We start from the raw sequence: 6,370 nt of genomic DNA on the forward strand, positions 1-6,370 counted from the left end.
GTCTCATCGTTGTCACTGATGAGGCCAATCACCGTGGTGTCATCTGCAAACTTAATGATGGTGTTGGAACCATCAGCAGGTCTGCAGTTGTGGGTGAAGAGGGAGTAGAGGAAAGGGCTCATCACACAGCCTTGTGGTACACCGGTGTTCATTTGATTGTAGATGAGCAGCGGTTATCCAGCCGGACATGTTGGGGACAATAGCTGCTGCCATTGTTGGAAACTGGCTAACGAGGCTAGCTGCCAGGCCACGCCGGGCTCCACCAACAGCCAGAAAAGCTAGCTGCCAGGCCAGGCTCCACAACCAGCTAACGAGGCTAGCTGCCAGGCCACGGTGGGTACCAACACTAGCCAGCAAGGCCAGCTGCCAGGCCACGCCGGGCTCCACCACCAGCCAGAGAGGCCAGCTGCCAGGTCACTTCAGGCTCCACCACCAGTTAACGAGGCTTGGGCAACCCTCACGGGTGCCTCGCAACCAACAGGCCTTAACATCGATAAGATGCCACCTTAGAAGAGCAATGTCAACGAGGAGGAACTGGAGGACATAAAGTATGTTTGTGAAGGTTCTCAGTCATCCAGGTCATCGTAATCTAAGGAGCTTGGAAAGAAAAGCATCTGGACTTCTTTAAGTTGCTTGAAGACATTTCACCTCTCATCGAAGCTTCTCGGATGAGAGGCGAAACGTCTTCGAGCAACTTAAAGAAGTCCAGATGCTTTTCTTTCCAAGCTCCTTGTAGGACATAAAGAAATCCCTAAACTTAATGTCAGAAGAAATAACAACAATTTCAAAACAACAAAAAATGATACTTAATTTAATGGAAGATATTAAAGAACTAAGAAGGGAGAGCAAGGAAAAGGACAAGAAGATCGTTATGCTGGAAGGACTGGTGTCAGATCTGGAACAATATTCAAGAGTAAATGATGTGATAGTGACGGGATTGGAAACCAAGCATCAGACATGCACGGGTAGCAACGTCAGAGAGAGGGGAGCCACCCGAGCAAGAACTATGCTCTTTGGAAGAGCAGGTAATGGCCTTCTTCAAAAGCAAGGGTATCGAAATGGACAGTAAAAATATTGAGGGATGCCATCCTCTTCCAAGGAAAAACAAAAATCAAATACCTGCCATTAAAATGGTAAATGGCCTGTATTTGTATAGCGCTTTTCTAGTCCCTAAGGACCCCAAAGCGCTTTACACAACCTGTCATCCACACATTCACACACTCACACATTATCATATGTTGTGTTAATAGAAAACAGGAAAAAGACCTGGTCAAGCAAGGAAGAAAGCTAAAAGGTACACATGTTTATTTAAAAGAACACCTAATCAAGAAAAATGCAGACATCGCAAAACAAGCAAAAATATTAATTAATTTGAGTTCATTAAGTCCATTAAGTTCATTGTTAAGTCAACTTGGATGTCAGACTGTAAAAATATTCATTAAGTTAAATGGAACACCAGAGCAGGCTAAGGTTCTAGTCATGAAACATATGACTACTACATATAATAGAAGAAAATATAAAAAGTGGGCTATTAATCAACAATATAAGTGACCATTTACCAGTCTTTGCATCTTATAATTGCCATTATAAAGTCAACAGCGATGGACACAAGATTATTTACAAAAGAATAAGAACAGAGAAGACATTAAACTGTCTTAGAAATGAACTTAAAGCAAGATTGGAATATTGTATATGAACTAACAGAGGTTAATAAAGCTTCCGAAGATTTTTAAGAACATTTAACACATTACTTGATAAAAACTGCCCAGTAATTGAAATCGACGGGAAACACAACTATGCAGGAAGACCATGGATGACCAAAGGACTACAAAATGCCAGCAAAAAAAGAATTTCCTATATCAAGAATTCATAAAAAAGAGAACCATAGAAACTGAAAGGAAGTATAAAACTTATAAAAATAAATTAACTAATATAATGAGATCCTGTAAAAGAGAATATTTTAATAAAAGGTTAGAACAAAATAAAGATAACACAAGAGATATATGGAATGTATTAAACAGTATAATCAAAAATGAATCAAGGAATAATGATTGCCCTGGGTACTTTATAGAAGGGACAAGAAGTATTAATAACAGGAAAGAAATAGTAAATGGTTTTAATGAATTCTTTGTAAACATAGGGTCAAAAATATGGAACGCCAGGACTGCCATAATGAATTACTTAAATACACCATTAAATAATTAATTAAATGTGGCAATAATTAATTAAAATTGGAATTAATTAATTAAATAAATAGTTATGACACATGTAATTAATTAATTATTGACACATTTAATTAATTATTTATGTATTTCACATTTTAATTAATTATTGACACATTTAATTAATTAATTATTGACACATTTAATTAATTATTTATGTATTTCACATTTTAATTAATTATTGACACATTTAATTAATTAATTATTGACACATTTAATTAATTATTTGTGTATTTCAGATTTTAATTAATTATTGACACATTTAATTAATTATTTAATGATATATTTATTTATTTCATTTTGGCAGTCCTGGCGCCTGGCTCTCACCATGAATTAATTTTATCTGTCAGCCTCACCCATCAAACTCAGGGGGCGGGGTTAACGCTGATCGAGTCAAAACCATTGCTTTGGCCTGGTGGCCATTGTTTTTAGCACACAACCATTGGAAACTAACAGAACTGAACTTTGAAAAACCCTGTTTGTGTGTCACCAAATACTCTTGTAATATTTTTTTAGCCGAGAATGTAGTGGTTTAATCTTCATATGTGTGGTCGGTTTGTCAAGTTACAGCCTCTTTGCAAAAGTGCTTCGATGATTTCGGAGATGTCTGCCCAGTCTCACGGCAAAGCGTGGGATAGACCCGCTCGCCTCGCAAGCAATCGAGCTGTTGTTACCGCCGACAAAGCGCAGGCCCCGGTACACAGCTGTAATAATCCCCGCTGACACGGACTTCTTTTACGGAGGTTATATTTATCGGGGTGTTATTTCCTGATGTTCTTATGTGTCCTACGTGTTTCAGTCGCCAATTTTGAAGTATAACTAACATTAAAAACATGTTTAAGGAGGAGAGAGAGCAAATAAACTCGATTAACAGCTGATCTTTGGGTTTCTGTTCAGTAATCTGCGTGACCTGCGTATAATCGCAGAAGAGAGATAACGTTGGTGTTTCCGTCATGTAGTAGCTGCTGGCTTTAACTGTACAAAGGTTGTTCGACACTATGAAACACATACAGACTTCATGATGTTCGGCTAATATTTTTATTGTGAATATTAATCATGCATCTCTCCACGATATCTTCAGCTCTCTGAGTTAACCCAGAGTTTCCCAGCTGACTATCTGTCATCTACGAATATGTCACGGGTCATATCAATATGATTTTACAGAAAAGCATCCTTAACACTGCCAACTATTCCAGAGACGTGGAAATCTACAGCATAAAGAACACAAAAATATAGCAGTCTAACGCAACACTGTAACAGAGACGAACCGTCAGTTTGTCGCAGATCAAAGTGGAAAGAAAGTGATTGGTTGAACAGGTGTTCCAGGTGAATCCACGCAAGAAACGAGCAAACCTGTTCCGACAGTTTGAGTTTGTATTCCCTCAGCTGCAGACTCGCTGCTGTTTAAATGTTTGAGAGGAAGATTATATATAAAGCAAACGTCAAACAGACTCAGTCTGCATTCACATTTGATATGAGGCCAGCACGTAAAGTGGCTGTGTCCTGTTTTAAGATCATACATGTAAAATTGTTGTCCAGCCGCTCCGAGTTAATTGAAATTATCTTGGATAAATTATAGTTAAGGAGTATCACAGATAACACCCACGTGAGCTGTGTGACTGTTCACCATGAACTGAAATCGGTAGGCTATTACTGAAATACACGTGCTATTTCATATAAATAGGGAGGTCCTACTGACATGTTTAGTTTTAAAGGACACCTCCCTGCCTTTAGTCTCATTCATGAGCAGTATTAGTTTTCTTCTAACATCCAGAAGTCTGCACGATGTGTTTCATAGTTTGTAACGAACCTTTGACAGTGAAACATAACATGACCGAAAAAGCAAAAAAATAAATAAATGAATAAAAAGAGAGAGAGAGAAAAAAAATCACACAAATTATATGTTAACCTCATTTATTTTTAGTTAAGTAAACTCTAAAAATTCTAACAGATAGCTGGTGCTTAGAATACAGTTGAATAACTATTAAAAAACAGATGATATATTTTTTCTGTCCAGGTTGCAGTCCTTATGATGAACATGCTGTTGCAAACTCTGCTCCTCTCGGTGGAAATGCGCCATCTCTTTCCTCTTTGTATAAAAACATTTTAAAAGTGAGTTTAATCTCAAAATTCACTGTTAAATCCGAAACACACCAAATAAAGAAAAGCGAATAGTTCAGTCTAACACATGTGCCAGTGAACCATTAAACGTCTGTAAAACTCTGCAGTTATGAAACGTAACTTTAACCTCAGCCAAACCGATTTGCTCAGTTGTAAATAAAACAGCGAAGTAAACGTGACCCGACAGACAAAACCTGAGTGAATTAAGTCCAGCGTTTAACCACTGAGAGCTAAAACTCAGGTGAGGTTTCAAAGCTGTGTGCGGTGATTGGACATCAGCTGCTGATAAAGTGGCTTCGCCTATAAAGTGCTCTGTAAGGAAACAGCAACTCTGCGCTCGAGAGAAATACTATATTTACTTATCTTATGCAGAAAAATGCGCTGACATTGCGTTATATCAAGCACCGGCTGCCCAGTTAAACTGTGACGATCACCAGGTAACGTGGGCGTGTTTCTTGAATTAGCAGCAGGTGTTAAACAGCTGACAGGTGAGGAGGAGGATGCATGCAGGTAAACTGCCGGTCTGTTGAGCTGATCGCTGGTGTCGTGAGAAACATGTCAGCTCGTTCTTTATGTTACAGAAGCACAGACACACAAGACCAGGCGGAAAGAGACGATCGTTCGGTGAAAATGAGAATCTGCGAATGCAACATGTGGAACACGGAGAGTGGAATATGTAAACAAACCGGTTGACGTAACCCCCTCGGTGCACTCTGCATGCTGACTGTTAGCAGAGCTAGTGAAATCTCTGAAAACATGTGAGCACTTTTGCAAACATGTTCTATGCTGACAACCTGACCAGACATGTGAAGATTACGGAGCGACATTCGTGGCTAAAACACTGTTAAAAGTGTAGTTGGTGACAGAAAAACGGGGTATTTTAAAACTACACCACCACCATTGCTGCCTGTGATTTGAAATGCATTCTGGGACACCTGGCTGCCTCAAGTCTACAGAAGCAATCGATTATCTAGGATCGACCTGTTTTGACTTACTTTGCACGGCAACCAATCAAATGTTAGAGAAGCTGCTTGGGCAGCGTTAACCCCGCCCCCTGAGTTTGATGGGTGAGGCTGACAGATAAAATTAATTCATGATGAGAGCCAGGCGCCAGGACTGCCAAAATGAAATAAATAAATATATCATTAAATAATTAATTAAATGTGTCAATAATTAATTAATTACATGTGTCATAACTATTTATTTAATATATTAATTCCAATTTTAATTAATTATTGCCACATTTAATTAATTATTTAATGGTGTATTTAAGTAATTCATTATGGCAGTCCTGGCGTTCCATACAAAACTGGTAGAAGAAATAAAGGTTGATGGAAGAGAAAGGGACACTGGTGAAGATATTTAAAGGAATAGAAGCTCAATGTTTTTAAGAGCAGTGGAAGAGACATATTTAGAGGACTTAAGAACAAGACCAGTACAGATTGGAATGATATTGATATGGTAACAGTAAAGACAGTTATTGATGGTATTGTAAAACCAATAAAATATATTTAATTTGTCGTTTCAAAAGGGTGTTTTTTCACAAAAAAATTAAAGTTGCTTAAGTTATTCGCGTTTACAAAACCGGTGAAAGACATCACTTTACAAATTATAGACCAGTGTCAATACTCACCCAGTTCTCTAAGATACTGGTAAAACGTTTCATAAAAAGATTTGACAGTTTTGAGGAAAAACATGAATTACTGACAGATAGTCAGTATGGGTTCAGAAACAACAGATCAACAGCTTTGGCTTTGATAGATTTAATGGAAAAGATAACAGAATGTATGGATGATAAGAGGTACACACTCAGAGTTTTCTTAGATCTAAAAAAGGCATTTGATACTGTTAATCATGAAATTGTAATAAAAAAATAGAAAGGTACGGGTTTAGGGGAGTGTTTTTGGACTGGTTAAAAAGCTATTTAGTGAATGGGCAACAATATGTACAAATAAATGAATATAAATCGAATTTGATGCATATTGCTTGTGGAGTACCTCAAGGTTCAGTACTAGGTCCAAAAATGT

This window comes from Oreochromis niloticus, linkage group LG3 (genome assembly GCF_001858045.2).
Source record: "Oreochromis niloticus isolate F11D_XX linkage group LG3, O_niloticus_UMD_NMBU, whole genome shotgun sequence".
In the NCBI taxonomy this organism is placed as follows: Eukaryota; Metazoa; Chordata; class Actinopteri; order Cichliformes; family Cichlidae; genus Oreochromis; species Oreochromis niloticus.